The sequence below is a fragment of the Phocoena sinus genome, chromosome 16, assembly GCF_008692025.1.
Source record: "Phocoena sinus isolate mPhoSin1 chromosome 16, mPhoSin1.pri, whole genome shotgun sequence".
Lineage (NCBI taxonomy): Eukaryota > Metazoa > Chordata > Mammalia > Artiodactyla > Phocoenidae > Phocoena > Phocoena sinus.
Genome location: NC_045778.1, coordinates 84076291 through 84094853, shown reverse-complemented (window position 1 = coordinate 84094853; position 18563 = coordinate 84076291). Strand labels below are relative to the sequence as shown.

Sequence of the window (18563 nt, the reverse complement as noted above, 5' to 3'; positions counted from 1 at the left end):
CCAAGCGCTCCTCCCATCGGGACCAAACATGTCTTTCCAGCAACCTGTGTGTCCCCGCCCCACTGCTTCACGTGGCTGGTTTTATGAGTCCTTCCACACACGCCTCCACATAAAAGCCCATGTGACACACGGAGCACACAAGGAGGACGGCAGGGAGCATCTCTGCGGCTTCACCTGGGGGTCCAGCGTCTCTGAGCGTCGCCTCCTGAGCGCGCGTGGGGCGCCTCCCTCCCCGGGGAGGCAGCGCCCTTGCTCGCTGACCTGAGCCTCGCCGCCCTCCGCCCTCACGAGGCCACGCACACCGCGCACCTGGGGCCCCGGCACACCTGTGCCCTCTCTGCAGGTAACACAACCCCGGGCGTTAACTAGTTCCAGAGCCCCTGTCAAGCGCAACATCAGAAATTAACTTCTCGGCCCCCAGTTTGCAGTTCCACCCACAGATGCTAAGCAGGTCCTTCACCAGGTGGAAGCAGCCTTGCACCTGAAATCATTCCCTATCTGCAGCCCAGGCCCTGACCACGCCCACACGCCTGCTGCTCTCACAAGAGTCCGAATCCCATCGGCAGCAGACGGTGAGGCACACTCACCATCAAGCAGCCCCGAGGCACCTGCGTTGGGCCCTCAATCAATAACCGTGGGCAGGGTGGAGGCGGGGCTTACACGCAGGTGCTAGGATGGAGCTGGCAGAACCCCTACCCGGCCCAGAGCGGCCCGCAGCGTGGTCCTCCTGCTGGGGCGTCACTCGAGCCCCTCCCTGTGCTGCAGGACCCCCACCAACCCGTGCACTGCAAACACGGCACCGCTGTGCTCGGTGCTAACGGGCGCGTTTGTCCGAAGCCATAGGAAAGAATAGGCGCATTCACGCCGGGTCAGTGAGGTGGGCGTTTGTCCCAGGCTGGAACTGGACAGAACGCCCTTTTCATGGGGGTTAAAAACACAGGACACAGCTGCCCTTGTTCCCGCCACGGGTGCCCAGCCCCAGGGCCCACAACCGGCCGCGTGAGGAAGAGGGAGAGATGGCCTCGTGTGAGGCCACAGACAGGCCGGGGAGGCCACACGCAATGGCTGGGAGGGTGAGTGCCAGCTCACCGTGCCAGCGGGGGTGCGAGTGCTGTGCTCTGTCCCCTCTGTCCTGAGACAAGCCAGCGAGGCAGCGTCCGGGCGACGCGGGGTTCCTGCTGCATGCATGTCCCTCTGTCCATCCTCCCGCAGCTCGGCTCCAGGGGGGTCCACCCAGAAGTGTGCACAGCAGTGACCAGCTGCCAACAGCCCCCATGTGGTGCCTCCCGCACACCCCTTCCCTGGCTGTCCTTCCCGGCCCCGTTCCTGTTCCCTGGGATCCCTTCCTAAAATACACGCCCCACACACGGGCCTTGTCCCGGGGCTGCCTTGGGGAGGGAGGACTCTGGGAGGATCTCATCCCAGCGAGCTGGTGCCAGCCGTGGCCGTGGAGGGCAGCCTCAGGGGGATTCTGGCACCCAGTGTGGGATTCTGACACTCAGGGTGGGATTCTGGAGCCCGGGGTGGGATTCTGGAGCCTATGGTGGGATCCTGGCACCCAGGGTGGGATTCTGACGCCCAGGATGGATTTCTGGAGCCCAGGGTGGGATTCTAGAAGTGGATTGTTCATCATCAAGCAGGGTAAGTGCCCCACTGCTGGTGGACATGGGCCCTCGGACGCAGCAGCCTCATTGGTGGTGGATGGTGGCGAGGGGCGGGTGGGTGGTGGGAACAGCAGGGTCACTGCAGGCACTGTGCAGTTAGCCAGCAAGGTGGCTGTGCACAAAGGAAACGACAGGTGGACAAGTGGATAAAGAAGATGTGGTTTATATATATACATATGATGGGATACTACTCAGCCGTGAAAAGATGGGCACAACTGAAACACAACTGGGAGCTGGTGCTCACAAGCCAGAAACCATGGGGGAGAAATTCGCCTCGTCACCGGTCACCAGCTCTAAGACACGTCCCAGACCCCCGGCCCACGTGATGACGGGGTATCGCCACCAGGATCAGGAATAAACGTCCCCCAGTGCCTCCCCAGGGGCCTGCAGCTGTCGACCACAGTGACCCCCGGGGGAGGCTGCGGATATGGGGTCTGAGGGGACCCTGACACCAAAGGACCCTGAACGCCATCCTGGGTCCCCAGGTGCACAGCCACGACGGGCATCCTCAGCAGCCACGAAGCCTGTGTGACAGGTTCCTGGATGGAGGAGCAGGCGGCCATTTGGGAAGGTCAAACAGAGGCCTGGGATGCCCCCAGCCCCGCCAGAACGGTCAACCAGAGGGGAAGTCCGCACCAGAGATGGGCCCACCGTGCCACGTGATTCGCCTTGACGGCCCCCTCGGTCACACCAAGGGTCGTGAGCACCTGAGACGTGGCCGGGCGGCGTCTCCAGCGAGCTGGATGCAGTCTGCTCACTGACAGTCGGCCAAGCCCGGGAGCTAGCACAGAAAGAAGGCCCGAGCCTTCTTTCTAAACCCCACCGCAGGGGGGGTCCATGCCATCTGCTCCCGCAGCAGGGGCAGCAGCGGTCCTTCGGGGCCTCGCCCGAGGCTGGGCTTCCCTCCTGCTCTCCTCATGGTGGACACTTTGGGACCTTCTCTCCTGACGGCCCTCAGACCAGCTCACGTCCACTGTCTCGCAGGCAGCGTGCTGGTGGACCCGGCACACGCCGCGAAGGCCCCAGCATCCTACACGCGTGCGGGGGGAAGGGGGGTGGGATCCCCACCGCTACTCCGGTGCCGGCGAATGGCTGTTTCACCGCACGTCCCTGAATCCCATTTGCACTTAAAGGCATCACCTTCTTGCCACACAACGTGATATCCCAAATCCGACAGAACCCGCTGCAGAAGGGGGTCACCCATGTACCTTAACCCGACATCAAGAGACCCTGAGAAGACCATCAATAGATCAAAACTTAGTGCCAAGAAAATACAGGACTGACTGATGCGTGAAAGACCCTCTCCACAGGTGCCAAAGAACGCCGCGGAAAACTGTACCGACCAGCCCAATGCTGACTTGCGTTTATGCAGCTGAGCGGCCTGGTCACACACCCGCGGAGAGGCTGGGGTCCTCGGGCATGCAAGGGCCTCTGTCCCAATCTGCCAGGGACCACGGCAGCCTCCCAGAGTCCCATTCGTCCTAGCAGGCCCCCTGCCCACCCCCTGGGCTGGGAGAGCCTTCTGTCTGCAGGCTGCCCTGCTGAAGCCTGAGAGCTTCATGCAAAGTCGGCTGGAAAGCTGGAGGAAGAGTCCCGGAAGGAGGCGTGGAAATAGGTCACTGCACAGTGACCCCCCCCGTGGACCCCCCTCCAGCAGCCCGCCTCCCTCCACACGCTGCCAGGCTCAACCAGAGTCTCTCCTCCCAGACGGGAGCCTCTAGCCTGCGCTACCTGCTCTGTGAAGCCCCCGTGCCCTCGGGGATCTGCCCCCCTTCTAGCCCCTGACCGCATGCAGGCGGGGTGCCCCGGCTCCAAGGGATGAGGCCCAGGTCTCATCCCCTGGAGGGACTGAGACTGCACGGAGGGATTCTCCCCAATTCAGAGAGCTTTTAGCTACAGGAACTGCCGTGCGGCCAAGGCCCGAACAGTCAGCCCGTTTCAGGGCAGCAACCTGGAACATCTGCTCTCGCGTCGCGAGCGGCGGGGACCAGCCTGGGGGTCTGTGAATGGGCTCTGGCCCAGCCAGGCACCGAGCACGGGCTCGGTCCTCCGAGCGTTGCACGCGGCAGGGGAAGCAGGGCCAGTCCGGAACGGCTCCTGGGGAAGAGCCATCAGCAGAACTGCCTCTTTTACTGTATCTGCTGCTTTTTCTTCTTCGCTTTGCCTTTTGGCCATGCTGCACGGCTTGCGGGATCTTAGTTCCCCAGCCAGGGATCGAACCCGTGACCCCTGCGGTGGAAGCACGCAGTCTCCTAACCACTGGACGGCCAGGAAAGTCCCTTTATCGGCTGCTTTTCAAAGAAGTGTCCCTTTGTTCTTTTTTTTATACGAGCTCCTCTCCCTTACTACAGGGAAGGACGGGTGCAGACAGCACACGGTCTGGCTGGTCTTCGCACATGCGTGTGGGCAGAGCCCGGCCATGTGCTGGGAGTCGCGTGGACACAGTTGGTGGTGCCAGTTTAGGAAGACCCTATCCCTCCCGCTTCTCCCCAAGAACCACAGTCACCGGGTCGGGCCCCCTTCCGGGTTGCGAGTCTGCTCTCTGAGGGCTCTCGTGAGGTTGGCAGGGGTACAGACACTTAAGTTCTAGAGGGTTCTCTACACGAGGAGCAGGGGAGGGCGGCCCATAGTTGCGATTGACTGACCAAGTGTGCACCCAGAGAGCAGCTGGGCGTGCCCCGCCATCACCCCGAGAGCCCGGCCAGCGACACCCGCTCTTCAGAGCACACACCTGGGCTCCGGAGGTGAGAGAAGAGGCCCGGAGCCACCTTGGCCACCAGGAGCGAGGCCGGACTGGACTCAGATGCTTGCGCTCGAGCCAGGCTTTGAAAAGACAGACACTGACTGCCCACAAACAAGCAGGCGACACTGGCCAAGGACCATCAGCCAGGGTGCCGCCGACCTACTGCTGCAGCTGACGGCGCCCGGCGGAAAATTCAGCTTGAAATGAGCACGTGCTATGGAGAGTTAGGGAGAGAGGCAGGTGCAATCCCACCAGGGGATGTTGGCACAAGACAAGGGGGAGGGGTCTGAGGGCCGGGACCCCAAGGGGAGAAGGCCAGTTGCTGGGTCCCTCAATGCCCCAGTGTCAGGCGGCACGAGTGACCACATGGGCTGCAGACCCTGGCAGGAGAGAACAAAGGAGCAGCTCGCTCCCCTCCTGCAGACCCGGGTCCCAAGTTCAGATGGTATTAAAAAAAAAAAAAAAAAAAAAAAGTGAGGGCTTCCCTGGTGGCGCAGTGGTTGAAAGTCCGCCTGCCGATGCAGGGGACGCGGGTTCGTGCCCCGGTCCGGGAAGATCCCACATGCCGTGGAGCGGCTGGGCCCGTGAGCCATGGCCGCTGAGCCTGCGCGTCCGGAGCCTGTGCCCCGCAAGGGGAGAGGCCACAACAGTGAGAGGCCCGCGTACCACAAAAAAAAAAAAAAAAAAAAAAGTGAAGCCAGAGCAGGCATTAATTAAAAGCAAGGTGGGCAGTTCACGGCTCGGACCTGCCGGCGGCACACCAGCTTGCTGACCGCAGGTGCGCTCACCCTTCCTTCCATCTGCTTCCAAACTTGACGTCATCACGGCCTATGGGCTTCTTGGCAAAGGCTGCTTTGCTTTAATTCCCTCCCAAATCTTGCCAGAAAAAGATGTTGGATTTTAATTGAATCACGCCACTTCGCAAGCCAACTGCCCTGAGCAGAGCTTCGCAAGACGAGTCGCCCCGTGCGCGTGGCCCGTGGGGACAGCCATGCGACCTCTGCATGACACCCTGGGCACGTGCTTACCGATGCACCCCCCCCCGAAGACAGAACCTGCGTCAACCTCCCAGTTAAGAGTCCAACCTGCACAACTGCTGCTTTGGCTCCAGGACAAACAGAACGAACTAAATAGACACCAGCAGTCCCAAGAAATCTGCCCCAGCGAGCCTCAAAGTAGCCAACACCCTGCAACACACCCAGAGGGTCCGCCTGCCTTCCTCGGGGGAACGTGGGGTGCAGGACCCTCGGAGGGCCCGGCCCGGGAGCTGGGAGTGAGGGGCGCGGCCTGCTTCCCACGGTGCCGTCTAGGGTGCTGCCCTTTCTCAACTCTCTTCCCGACTTCAGCTCCCTGACGGCGCCTAGTGATGAGCTGACCCCACCTGAGTGGATGCTGCAGCCAGCCTTGCCTCTACCCGACTCACAGCTGGCTTTGGGCGCCGGCTCTGCAGGGCTTCTGCCCTCATCGGGCTGCACGCTGGTGGCTCTGTCTGGACCCATCCACGCCCCGCCGGCCCAGTCAGCTCGACAGCTCATCCGCCCTGTGTCCACCAGCTCTCTAACCGCTGGCAGGGCCTCCTGCGTTGGCCTGAGCCCCTGGGATGAGAGGTACCAGAAACATTAACCGAGAAGCTATTCCCTGAGCTTGTCCACAGAGGAAGCTCCCTGGTGACTTGCCCCGCATGCCCTCACTTCTAAGATTCTTGGTGGACAGGGTGACCAGGAGAGAGAGAGATGTCCAGCCTTTCCCAGGCATGCCCCTCACATGAACTGAACCCTCCCCAGAAACACTGCTAGTTTCTCCAAGCTGTGGCTGGCACTGGCGCTGGCACTGGGATGAGAAGCTGTCTTAGGGTGTGGACACCTCATTCCACGTCCTCTTCCAAGTTCACAGGGTAAGGTTCCCTGGTCCACCTGTGGTCATTCCAGCTATGGCCTTGAAATCGTGACAACGTGGCCTCAAGGTTGCAGCCCCACTTTAAGGCCGCTTCTTGTACTCGCTGCCCCACCCTGGACGGAAACCAACATCTCCAAACCATCTGCAATACTCCATGGGACCAAAGAAGAGTTTCAGAATTCCTTTTCAGGTAATGGTGGGCTGGTTAGGTCAGAACTCACTCACTCACCTCCCAACCAAAGGCAACAAAGATGCTGAGACGCCAAAGTCCCGGGACCGCCTGGACGGAGAGATAGCACATTATGGAAAAACTAAGGCAGCCTTTGCCTAAAGCCAACACCTCCTGTGGACAAGACGGGACGGCGTACTTGCTCCAGTGGGGAGGTCCACCAGTTACCCTCCTGGGGCTAAGCTAGGACCAAAGGGCTGACCCTCGGGGGCTATTCAGCTGTGCTCACCCCCATTGCATCCACCACCCCATTCCACGGGGCTGCAGAGAGAGCTGCCGTGAAGGCAGCAGCCCCAGGAAGCCCAGCCCTGAGGAGTGCACATACCAGTCGGTCCTCGCACAGCAGGAGCCCGGAGGGGAACAAGGGCCTCCGGGCAGAGAAGTGGTCTGGAGTGGTTCCCAGCCAGGTGCCCCAGCTGCCCGGCAGGAGTGAGTGTGACCCTCTCCTAGAAGAGCACATTCACCCGAGGTCTCAGGGAAACCCACAGACAATTGTTCAAGGACAGCTAATGACACCGGGGAGGGCAGGGGACACGACAACTGAGAAAGAACCAAGTTTACAAAACAGAAAGAGACCCGCACAGACTTCAGCACAGAATTAACAACTACCGATCACAGAACAGCAACCCTTGCTAGGTTTTAAATAGGCTTTACTTTTGGGGGCAGCTTTGGGTTCACAGCACATCCGAGCAGAGTCCCCAGAGACCCCTTCTCCCCCCTCCCCACGGTCTGGTTCCACTTTTTTTAAAGAAATAAGTTAGAAGCTTGAAAACAACTTCATGGAGTAGAAAACGACAAGACGTAATATCTCAAACATGAATAAAACAGAGAGCACTTTAGAAAAACAAATATAGTAACTGGAGTTAAGACACAATGGACACCTCGTAGCATAAGACTGAACTAGTGACTGGAAGATGACATAGAAAAAATGACCCAGAAATGAGCACAGAAAAGGCAGCACACAAAAAAGAGAGGTGAGAGAGGCAGGGATAGGATGCGAAGCTCTCTTAGAAGGAAAAACGAGGGCAAAAACTTGGAGGCAAAATTTGCAGATGTGACTGAGAATTCTCTGAAACTGATGACAGACAACCATCCAAAGATTCAAAGTAAGTCAAACTCTAGACGCATCATAATGAAACCTGAGGAAAAAAGAAACAAAGGCAAAGAGAAAATAATAAAATCTGCCAGAGGAATAAAAGCTTATGTTCAAAGGAAGGACAGTTAGACTGACGACTAACTTCTCATCAGAACAACAGAGCCATAAGACAATGGAATAAAGGAGTAAATGCACTTTAAAAAGTACCTGCCAAAGAAAGAGGAATTCAAGCCCTAGTAAAAACAGATTCCACCCTCATTCTTGAAAGGAAGAAATTTTCAGACCCCCCCAAAAAGAAAAAAGGAGCTGAGAGAGTGGATGCCAGGACCGAACAAAGGAAACTAAAGGATTTGTCTCAGGCAGACAATGGCTCTAAAGGGACCTGAGAGGCCAGAAGAACACGGAAAGGCCGCAAAAGTGCTAAATATGTGAGGAGCTAGAAAAAATAAACGAGTGTAAAGAACGAACAACGATTTCTAGTGGTGTTACAAAGTAAACAAGTTAGAAACAAAATGCCAAACAAGAAAACATAAAAGTTAGGAGAGGGAGAAACTGATGGAGAGTATCCCAAGGCCTTGTATTACCTGGGAGGAGGGTTCTGGTTCACTGCAGCCTTGAAAAGTTAATTTTGCCTGCTGTTTTTGTTTTGTTTTTTGTTTTTTGCGGTACGTGGGCCTCTCACTGCTGTGGCCTCTCCCGTTGCAGAGCACAGGCTCCGGACGCACAGGCTCAGCAGCCATGGCTCACGGGCCCAGCCGCTCCGCGGCATGTGGGATCTTCCCGGACCGGGGCACGAACCTGCGTCCCCTGCATCGGCAGGCGGACTCTCAACCACTGCGCCACCAGGGAAGCCCTGTCTGCTGTTTTTTAGTGATGGTCATGAAGATGATAGAAAATAGAATATACGATGTTTAAATAGAAGAGAGGAGAAAAACCTCAGTCGATGCAGACGAAGGCAAGAAAGAAGAAAAGGCGCAACAAATAGGAAGCAGAAAATGAAAGAGATTTCAACCCAAACACATCAATGGAGCCATTAAGTGGAAATTAAGAAATAGACTTCTGAGCTGGAGGCAAAATGGCTGTCATCGTTTTTGAACCTCCCCAAATTTCCTCTCAATACTAAACGGAGCCACCAGAAAAGTAAAACAAAAAACAAACTAAAAACATCTTCCACAAAAAGATGGCAAAGCGTTGCCTCTCTTCCGGTCACTACCTGCCGGCTTAGCACAACCGTCCTACTTCACTGGGGTTGTGCGGTCAGAAAGGTGCGCAAAGCTTAGCGGGAGGCTCACGCCTGCCCCAGGTGGTGTCTGGAGCGGCTGCACCCCAGCGGGGCTCCTGCTCTCACTCCCTGGGTTTTGGGGGTTCTGCTTCGGGCGGGGGCTGGGAGCTCAGGATCCCTCAGCCTCTTACCTACGGGGGCTGTGCCGTCACAGTGGGCATCCCCAAAGCGAGCCTGCCAGGAGGTCTCTGCAGAGGCTAACTGCTTCCTGACACCCAGCCCCGGGGCTCACAGCATCACCACTAAACCCCACAAAGGAGCCCAGACTCCAGGGGAGGGACTTTGCAGCCAGCTTCACTCTGCCAGCCACTACTTCCAAACCACCACCACCAACCCCCTAAGAAACCGTGCAGGAGCTGGTGAGCATGGGAGAAGGGATGTGTGATGGTTCTGAGGACTGGGAACTCAGAAACCACTAGCAAGTGTGCACCTCAAAACGGAGTGGTCCCCCCTGAGATGGAGGCTTGGTGGGATAAACGCGTATGTGATTTTGCATGGGAAAAACAACAACAACAAAAGAAAACCCTACCATAGGCAAAGTTCAATGATAAATGACAAAACAGAGAAAATATATGCAACTTATATCATAGGTCAAAGGCTGATATATAACGAACTTCCGAAAATTGAGAAGAAAAAAGCCAAACAACCCCAGAGAAGAAAGAAAAAAATGGGCAAGACTTATGAATAAACTGTTCACACAAAACACAATGCGAAAAGCCTTTAAATACATGAAAAGATGCTCAGCTTCACGCCTGGTAAGAGAAATGCAAATAAAAATACACTGAATTTACCGTTTCTCCCCTACCTGGCAAACCCCCAAAAGTTTGACAACATTGTCTGTTGGCAAGGCTGTGAGAAGCAGGCTCTCATGCGTTGCTGGTAGAATGCCACACGACAGTGCAACTCCTGGGGAGGGGATTCTGGCAATATATAGCAGAAGTACACAGTCATTTTCCTTTTGGCCTAGAAATCCCACTTCTAAGAACCTAGTCAAAGATATACTTGAAAATATATAAAAACCATGCGTGCACAAGGATATTCAACTGGAAACAATCCAAATGTTCGTGGACAGAGAGCTCGTCGACTAGGTTAAGATCCAGCCCCTCGGGGAACGCTAGGCAGCTGAGGACAAGAATGAGGGCAATCTCTGCACAGCGACGCTGAGACCTGGTACTAAGTGAGCACAATGAACAGTACAACAGGCTCATAGCAGGTTACCCTTCCCCTAAGACGGCACAGGGCGAAGGGAAATACACATGCATTTGCCTATATTACTGTTAAGTAGAAACATAAATCAAAAACTACGTTAAAAATATTACCAACAGAGGAGAGAGAAGAGGGTTAAAAAGACAAAGATGGGGCTTCCCTGGTGGCGCAGTGGTTGGGGGTCTGCCTGCCGATGCAGGGGACACGGGTTCGTGCCCCGGTGTGGGAAGATCCCACATGCCGCGGAGCGGCTGGGCCTGTGAGCCATGGCCGCTGAGCCTGTGCGTCCGGAGCCTGTGCTCCGCAACGGGAGAGGCCGCAACAGTGAGAGGCCCGCGTACTGCAAAAAAAAAAAAAAAAAAAAAAGAAATCAAACTTTTTTTACTAACCATACTCTTTTAACACATTGATATTATTTTGAAGCTAACAGAATAAAGCAAAGAGGTAATCTTAAGAACATCATTAGAAGCCAAGAATCTCAGCCTAAGAGAAAGAAGATGGACATATCAAAATAAAGAAATAATTATCTATAGTCTTAAATTTGAATTAAAATTTTCAGTATAAAATCACGATGCATTTTCTCTTAAAATTGTTTCTCGTGCTGTCCTCTGAAAATACACAAAGTCGAGACCAGTGCAGAAGCCATGAGTTCCGCTAGCACCCAGCCGTGTGGGTCTTCAGATAACATTTCCCCAAAAAGACCTGGAGCTCCCGGGGCAAGTGGCGATTCCAGCCTCTGCAGGACACGGGCCAGCTGAGCCTCTCTCAGACCAGAACACGAGGAGGCTGTCCAACACTACTGGGGTCCCGTCAGAAGGGCACAGGGAGAATATGCAGGAGAAGACGGCTGGGACGCGGAGGAGGGCACGTGTCTTTGACAAGACACACGAAAAGAAATAACCACACACACACACACACACACACACACACAAAACCTGATCAATTAGACTTTCTCAAAATGTAAAACTTCTGCTCATCCAAAGGTCCACTTTAGAAAATGAATAAGCGAGACACAGATGGGGAGAAAATAGTCACAAGACCTATCTGACAAAGAACCGGCATCTAGGATATATAAAGAACACCTACAACTCAATCTTATTAATAAGACAAACAACCCAATAAAAATAGGCAAAAGATTTGCGCGCGCGCCTCACAAAAGGAAACATACAAACGCCCAACAAAGATGTGCTCAATGTATTAGTACCGAGGGAAACGGAAGTGAAAACCACAAAGAGATGCGACCACCCCGCCCCCCCCAGTGAGACTAGAGTTAAAAAGATCAAACGCCAAATGTTGGCACGCACTTGGAGCAACTGGAATTTTCATATCAAATGGTGCAGCCATTTGGGGAGAAGTTCTGACAGTTTCTTATAAAACAAGACACACACCTACTCTGTGACCTAGCAGCTTCACCCCTAGGAATTTCCATAAGAAATGAAGACAAACAGCCACAAAAGACTTGGACAAGAATGTTCCTCAGGGAGATAATGTAGCTGTACAAGAATCAAGTCCCCCCAAAATCTCCTCGCTAAATTCCACAAAACAATTTCACAACATCAAAGATTCTTTGCCAAACTACACCCTTGGCATTACTTGAAGACAGAGTAGCGGAACCTCCAAGTAACCGTGAGTAAAGGGAGATAAATCAACAAATCCCGGGACCGCCATCATTCACGCCCCCATCCAGCCCCACCCAGCCCCCACCCAGCGCCAGGAGGACAGACGGGGCTGGTGTGGATTAGTGGATGGCACTGGAAAGATGAAAGCCACTTTCAACACGAGAACCCCTTCCTGACTGCAGGAAGGGAGCTCACAGAACTACAAGGCCCAGACCCCATCAGAGGGCACGGCATTGCTAAGAGAGCAGATCTTACATGTTCTCACCACAGAAAACAAATGGTAACTATAACAGGATGGGGATAGTAGCTAATACTATGATGGGAATCATTGTCAATTTATAAATGCATCAAATCAAGAGGTTGTACATCATACATGGACACAATTCTATGTGATTAATCTTGATAAAGAAGGTGGAGGTCAGGGTGGGCTGGGGAGGGCAGACATACGATGTAAAGAGAGATAAAGGGCCAAGTGAGCCATTCAAAGTTAACGGATTCAAGTTAAGAGGCCAGAGTAATGTGAAAGGACAGCATGATTTGAAAGGTCAGCTTTCCAAACACAGAGCTTCTGAGGAGAAAAAGGGAAAAGAGGAAGAGAGAAACTCCTATTAGTAACCAGGTAAAGAAAGAGAAAAGAAGAAAAAAGAAATGCAGTCTTCAAGACAAAGACCCCCATCACCACAGCACACACACAACTCACTAAAACATCTGGACGTCCCCAGGATGACACAAAAGGGGGCCATTAAGCTAGGAATCTTGTAGAACACCCCCAAATCATAAATACAAACAAAAGAAAAGAAAGTCCACAGGAGACTACTGGAGAAAATCAGGAAACAAAATTTCACATAAAAGAATTGGTACAACTTCCCCCAGTTTAAAAGCAACCTGACGCAGGAGAAAACTAAATCCATACAGAATTAAGCATCTTCAAACAGCCATCTGAGGGTGTGTAAAACCACCCTGAATTAGAAATTCGAACACTAAAGTGAACCAAAAATGGGGAAAAGTGAAAAGACAGTTGATCAAATTCACAGAAGAAGGAGAAGGAGAAGAAGAAGAAGGAGAAGGAGAAGAAAGAAGGAGAAGGAGAAGGAGAAAGCCAAAACCATCTCATAAATGAGAAATAGGGTATAAGGTGCCCAAGGAAGAATAAACTTAAATGAAAATCTAATAAGGAGCATCGAAGATTGAAGACCAGGCCAGGAGACACCAAGAGAAGGGAGTGACATAAAGAAACAGTAAAGAGTCAGAGAGAAAGAAGGGAAGATAAGCAGAGGAGGGATAGTATTCATATCTTCAGGATCTCTAAAGAAGAAAAACAAAGCAATGGCACAAACAAAGCTAATATTTAAAGCTATAATCCATGGAAACTTTCCATATACAGAAAAAGACCTGAATCTGCACATCTCAAAAGGCCCACTGGGAACCTAGAAAAACAAACCCAGGCCAATCAACTCTGAAACATCCCTAGTAAAACTATAAGACTCCAAAGATAAAGATAAAATCCTCAAGGCCTCCAGGCAAAACCAACAGAGTCAAAAGAATGAGACTAGCATCAGATGTTTAAAACCAACACAGAAGCAAGGAAACGATGGAAAACATTAAAAAGCAAACAAACAAACAAAAACTCAGTGAAAGAAACCACAAACCAAGGATTTTTGGAACCAGCCAAGCCTGGAACATCTTGTAGTTCCAGAAAGTAAGACAATGAGAAAAAAAATATTTTAACTTAAGAGAAAGAAAAGATGGGCTTGCTGAGAGAGTCCAGCAGCAGCCTGAGCTTGTCCCTGAAGCCAGCGCTGGAACCATCTGCTGGACAAAATATTGTTACCACTGGATTCTAACCCATGGAGCAAAGCCATCATTCATGTGTCCCTACAGATAAGAACAAATAATCAACTAAATGGATGAGGAGAGGACACGCCTTTCCCTTCCAGGAGAATTCCAACCGGCAATGAAAAAGAAAAGGACAAGGGAGGCCTGACAGCAAACACCACAGTAATAACGCAGACGCAAGATGTGCGAGAGGGCTTCCCTGGTGGCGCAGTGGTTGGGAGTCCGCCTGCCGATGCAGGGGACACGGGTTCGTGCCCCGGTCTGGGAGGATCCCACGTGCCGCAGAGCGGCTGGGCCCGTGAGCCATGGCCGCTGGGCCTGCGCGTCCGGAGCCTGTCCTCCGCAGCGGGAGAGGCCGCAACAGTGAGAGGCCCGCGTAACGCATAAAAAAAAAAAAAAAAAAAAAAAAAAAAAAAAAAAAGATGTGCGAGAGACCGGCACTGGTGAGTGAGGATTCAGGGAAAGGAAGGATGGCCACTTCACACGGAGAAAGCATCGAGGCAGCCCTACATCACTGTCAACGAGCCGTGTGGACACGGTGACTTCCTGACGCGGTTTGTGAAGACAGGCACATGGGTGCTGGTGGGGGGGAGCGGGGGCGGGGCGGTGGGGGTGGTCTGGCCAAAAATGCATCACCTCATTCCCAGCACGAGAAAAGAGCAGATAAAGTCAATTTGAGCAGCATTTTACAAAACAACTCGTCAGTACATAGTTTCTAAAAGTATCAATGTCATAAAAGACAAGGAAAGACTAAGGAAGGGTCACCTACTGGAAGAGACCAAGGAAGCACAACAGCTGGGATCCTGGTGGGGCAGAAAAAGGGCATCAGTGGGGAACTGGTGAGAGGAAGGCCGGCTGTCCGGTGAATAGTGTAGAGGTGTCCTGGTTCTGACCATGATCTACAGGAAGATGTCACAGAAGACGTTAACACCAGGGGAACCTACAGAACTCAGTGCTGTTTTTGTAACTTTTCTGTAAGTCTAAAATTAGTCGCTTGTAAAACTTTAAAAAAGCATTTGGGGACTTCCCTGGTGGTCCAGTGGTTAAGACTCCACACTTCCAATGCAGGGGGTGTAGGTTTGATCCCCGGTCGGGGAACTAAGATCCTACATGCCATGTGGCATGGCCAAAATAAATAAATAAAAATTAAAAAAACTGTTAACACGTACATCACGGAAGGCTCCTCAGAGAAGGGGTGAACTACTCAATGTGGATGCATCTCAGAATCCCTACATGGCAGAGGGAGACAGAGACAGAGACAGAGCAAGCTCTCTGATGTCTCTTATAAGGGCACTAATCCCATCCTGGGGGCCCCACCCTCACGACCTCATCCAACCCTAATTCCCTCTAAAGATCCCACCTCCAAGTGCCATCACATTGGGGGTCAAGGCTTCACAAATGACTTCGGGGGACATAATTCAGTCCACAGCAGCACCTATCCATGTGCAGGAGTTACCTATGCAGGTGTTAATTCGGGGTAGTATTGATTGTCTTGATTGCACTTCGCTATAATTTTAGAATTTCCTTTATAATCAGGAAAAAAAAAAGGCAAAAGTCAGAGGTAAAGGGGCCCAAGTGCTTACCTAGTGCACTGGTGAAGACTTGGGAGGGGGAGTCCCTCACACATGGTGAGACTTGCACAGAGGGTCCCAGCCCTTTGGGGTGGTGACAGAGGCACCCCAGAGCTGAGTTGACCCAGTGCTCATCTGAGTCATGGGCTAGAGGTAGAGTCACGGAAGAGGCCAGCAAGGAAGGGCCCCCGTCTGCAGGATCTCTGCCGGATGCTGCTGCAGGGAACCTAGCCAGCCTGACAGCCCAGCGCCAGGGAGGGAGCGGCGGTCCCAAGGCTGCTTACCTGGAGGGCACAGATGTGACGCTGACTTAAGAGGTCTACTCCAGGCGCAAATCGGCTGGGAGGCTTGACCCTTTCACTGAGGTCGCCGCAGGCAGGCCACTCTCAGCAGGAGATCCTGGCTGGGTGCGAAGGACAAGGTCTCACAACTTTGCACTGGATTATGGCACAGCACGGTCGCTGGGGGTACGGCTCGCAGCCCACCAACCCCTGATAGGAAGGGTCCAGGCATTGGGCCCTGCCTGGGAGCAGGGTGAGTGTGGAGGCAAGGCAGCTCTGCTGGGAGATGGGATTGTCAGACCCCAGGGTCGGGCAGGGCAGAGCTGAGGACGCAGGCCTGGTGCGGGATCCAGGCCCCAGCGGAGGTCCCTTAAGTCCCCTGACTACGCCTAAGAGACACGGGGCGTAACGCTCGTCTGTGACTTGGGACGAGGACCTTCCCTTCCCCGGGTCTTAGGCTCCTCACTTCTGAGTGATTCACTGTGAGACCCTCACTTCCTCCCTTGCAGGCTCCTGGAGGATGTGCTCCGAGCCTGGTTCCCTGAAGTCCCACCTCTGTCCTCGGGCCTCTCCTAGGCTTCCTGCAGGGTGATAGCTGCACACCTGAGCACAGGTAGAGAAACCAGAACAGTGCCTAGCATATAGCAGGTGCTGTGGAATGGGCGACATTTTGATTATGACCCTCCTCTGTCTCATCTTTTTCTTCCTTATAACAGTTTATTTATCGTACGCCATGTTCACAGTCGCCTAGATCTCGCAGGCATCATGAATGCAACCTTGTGGTGCCGAAGCCCCAGACCCCGGGGCTTGCTCACGGTGGTGCCATCCGCTGCCCCTCTGAAGGCCCGGCAGCGTTCTGGTCGCGTGTCCCGGAAACACGTTAAAGGAGGAACTTCGCTCCTTAATACGGAAGTTTATGAGAAGGTAGGCAGGGATCTGTCTGCCGTGGATGTGGGGAGAAACTATTGCAGGTAGTTGCCAGATGGAGTCTTAGTTCACGGGCACAAATCAGCTCTCAGAAAGGTGCGAAGGGCTATAAGCGCCCTGAACCCTGGCAGACGGCCTGCCCGGTACCTTTTCCCTCCACCCGCCCCAGGGCAGGGGAGCCTCCGGCCGGGTGGGCAGCAGGTCCTCCCAGCCCCTGACAGCGCCCGGCCCCGGCGTGGCAGCCGAGGCCGAGAGGCAGTTCCGATTTCCCGCTGTTCTGCAAGCCAGCGCCCCGACCCGCAGGTCCGTTTCTTGCATTTGCGGACAAGTGCAACAGAGAAGCTTTACCGCATTCCGTCGCTGCAGAACCAGGATAATGAATCAAAACCTAAGATGCCGAGCGGGAGGGAATTGCTGAGAATCGGATCCGCCTCTCCCAAGATGCAAGGTCAAAGGGAGGGGCAGGTTTCTCCAGGAAAACTGTGGAGGCTGGTGCCTCCTCTCTGACTCCTGACACCCAATTACACCCTTTATTCTGTGGCGTCCGATTCTGTGAGCATCCGACAGCTACGCCACCATCCCCCGGAAACGCAAACACGTGAGATTAAAAACTAGACACCAAAAAAAATTTTTTAAATCGCAAGGGCCGCGCCTTCCTGAGGGAGGCTCGGTCGGCGACGCCTAAATGCCAGAGTCGCGCCCCGCTCCCGGCAAATACCTGCGCGCCCAGCCAGGGCCTGTGCGCCTGCCGCCGCGCCCCGCGGGGTCCCGGGAAACCAGCGCAATCCAGAGGGGTGGCCCATGGCCCTCGGGGGCGCCCGGAGAGGCAGAGAGGACTCCCGCCCCCAGCAAGGGCGCCTTGGGGGCGCGGGACCCCGGCTTGCGGGATGTCACCCCGCCACCTTCGGGTCACCCCCGACCATCTCCGGGTCAGCTCAAGGCCACCTCCGGGCCATCCCCGACCAACCCCGAGCCACCGTACAGCCACCTACGGGCCACTCCCGGGCCATCTTCGGCCAACCCTGCCGCGCAGGGCGCCCCGGCCCAGGACGCACGGTGCCAGGCCCGGGCGCAGCGCGGAGGCCTGGCCCGGCCGCGGCTGCTCACCGAGGCTCCCCGCGAGCGGGCGGCTCAGGGGCTCCGGGCAGCGGCGTCCGACGGCCCGGCTCAGCCATTGCGGTGGCGCTGCGGAGGGCGGGGGGCGCGCGTCACCGCGGGTGGGGGCGCCCCAAACCCCGGCCCTCCCCGCCCGCCCCTCCCCGCCCCCGCGCGCGGCACCGAGACACCCCACCCCACCTCCTCGTCTCCTTTTCTGCCCATCCGATTCTTTTAAGGAGCAGGTTTTCGGTCTATTAGAATCAGAAAACCGTGTTGCCAAAAATAACCCGGCTGCGGCCGGAGGGCGCGGGGCGGGGCGGGGCGGGGCGGGGGGGAGAGGCCGGCCTCCGTGCAGCGCGCACAGCCGAGCGCCTGACCACCGGTTACCATCCCGGTGAGAATTACTCACCCACACTTCATGTCGGAGACTAGCAGCCGTGAGGAAGCACGGGATTGTTGCACGTGTGTGTTTTACCCATTAACTCTTGGCTTCCCATCTCCAAACGCTGCCTTTCTCCGCCCTGATGAGAGAAGCGCTTTGGGGAGACTTGCGTGGAGCAAATTAGTCCTTGCTCAGGATTCAGATCCACAGATCCATGGTTAAGACGCGCCTCGGGGCCTGCTGGCGCCAGGATCCCAGCGCCACCGCTGCTGCCTCCTCCGGGGGTCTGGGTGCTCATCTGTGAAGTGGCAGGGATTGCCCACTCCCACTTCTTAGAGTTGGTGGAGGAGGTACAGTTATAAATGTGGCAGGAAGGAAGGGCAAATACTGTTTAGGAAAACCTGTGTACAGGCAAAAGCTTCCCCCGTGGAATACATTCCTTCCCAGATACCAAGACTTAATAAACCAGCAGATCCCAGAGTTCTGAGCACAGAGAGCAAGTGGGGACCCTTAAGTGTGACAGTGACAGAGGCCTCGCCCACTTTGCCCTGGACCCATGCTTTCTGGCCACAGGAAAATCAGTGCTGTTTATTGATTGCTGGCTGAGAACACATCTGAGAGCGCAGAAACCCAGCCTTCAAGGTTTGTTCCCCCAGCTGGCACCCTGGGCACCTTACGTGGGCCATTCCTCCTCTCGGCCCTTCTGGATGAGAGACACGGGGAAGACTCAGAG

General features: G+C 54.6%; 1 protein-coding gene across 1 annotated transcript in view; it reads right to left on the bottom strand.

Annotated features, from left to right (window-relative positions):
- Positions 1–17720, bottom strand: part of JAKMIP3 (Janus kinase and microtubule interacting protein 3) — a 106517-nt gene extending 88797 nt beyond the window's left edge. Inside the window, exons 1-2 of the mRNA XM_032608378.1 lie at positions 17647–17720; positions 15427–15545 (exon numbers count right to left, since the gene is read on the bottom strand). The gene's annotated coding sequence lies outside the window, so the exon portion shown is untranslated. The remainder of the gene's footprint in view (positions 1–15426; positions 15546–17646) is intronic.
- Between the last annotated feature and the right edge of the window lie 843 nt (positions 17721–18563).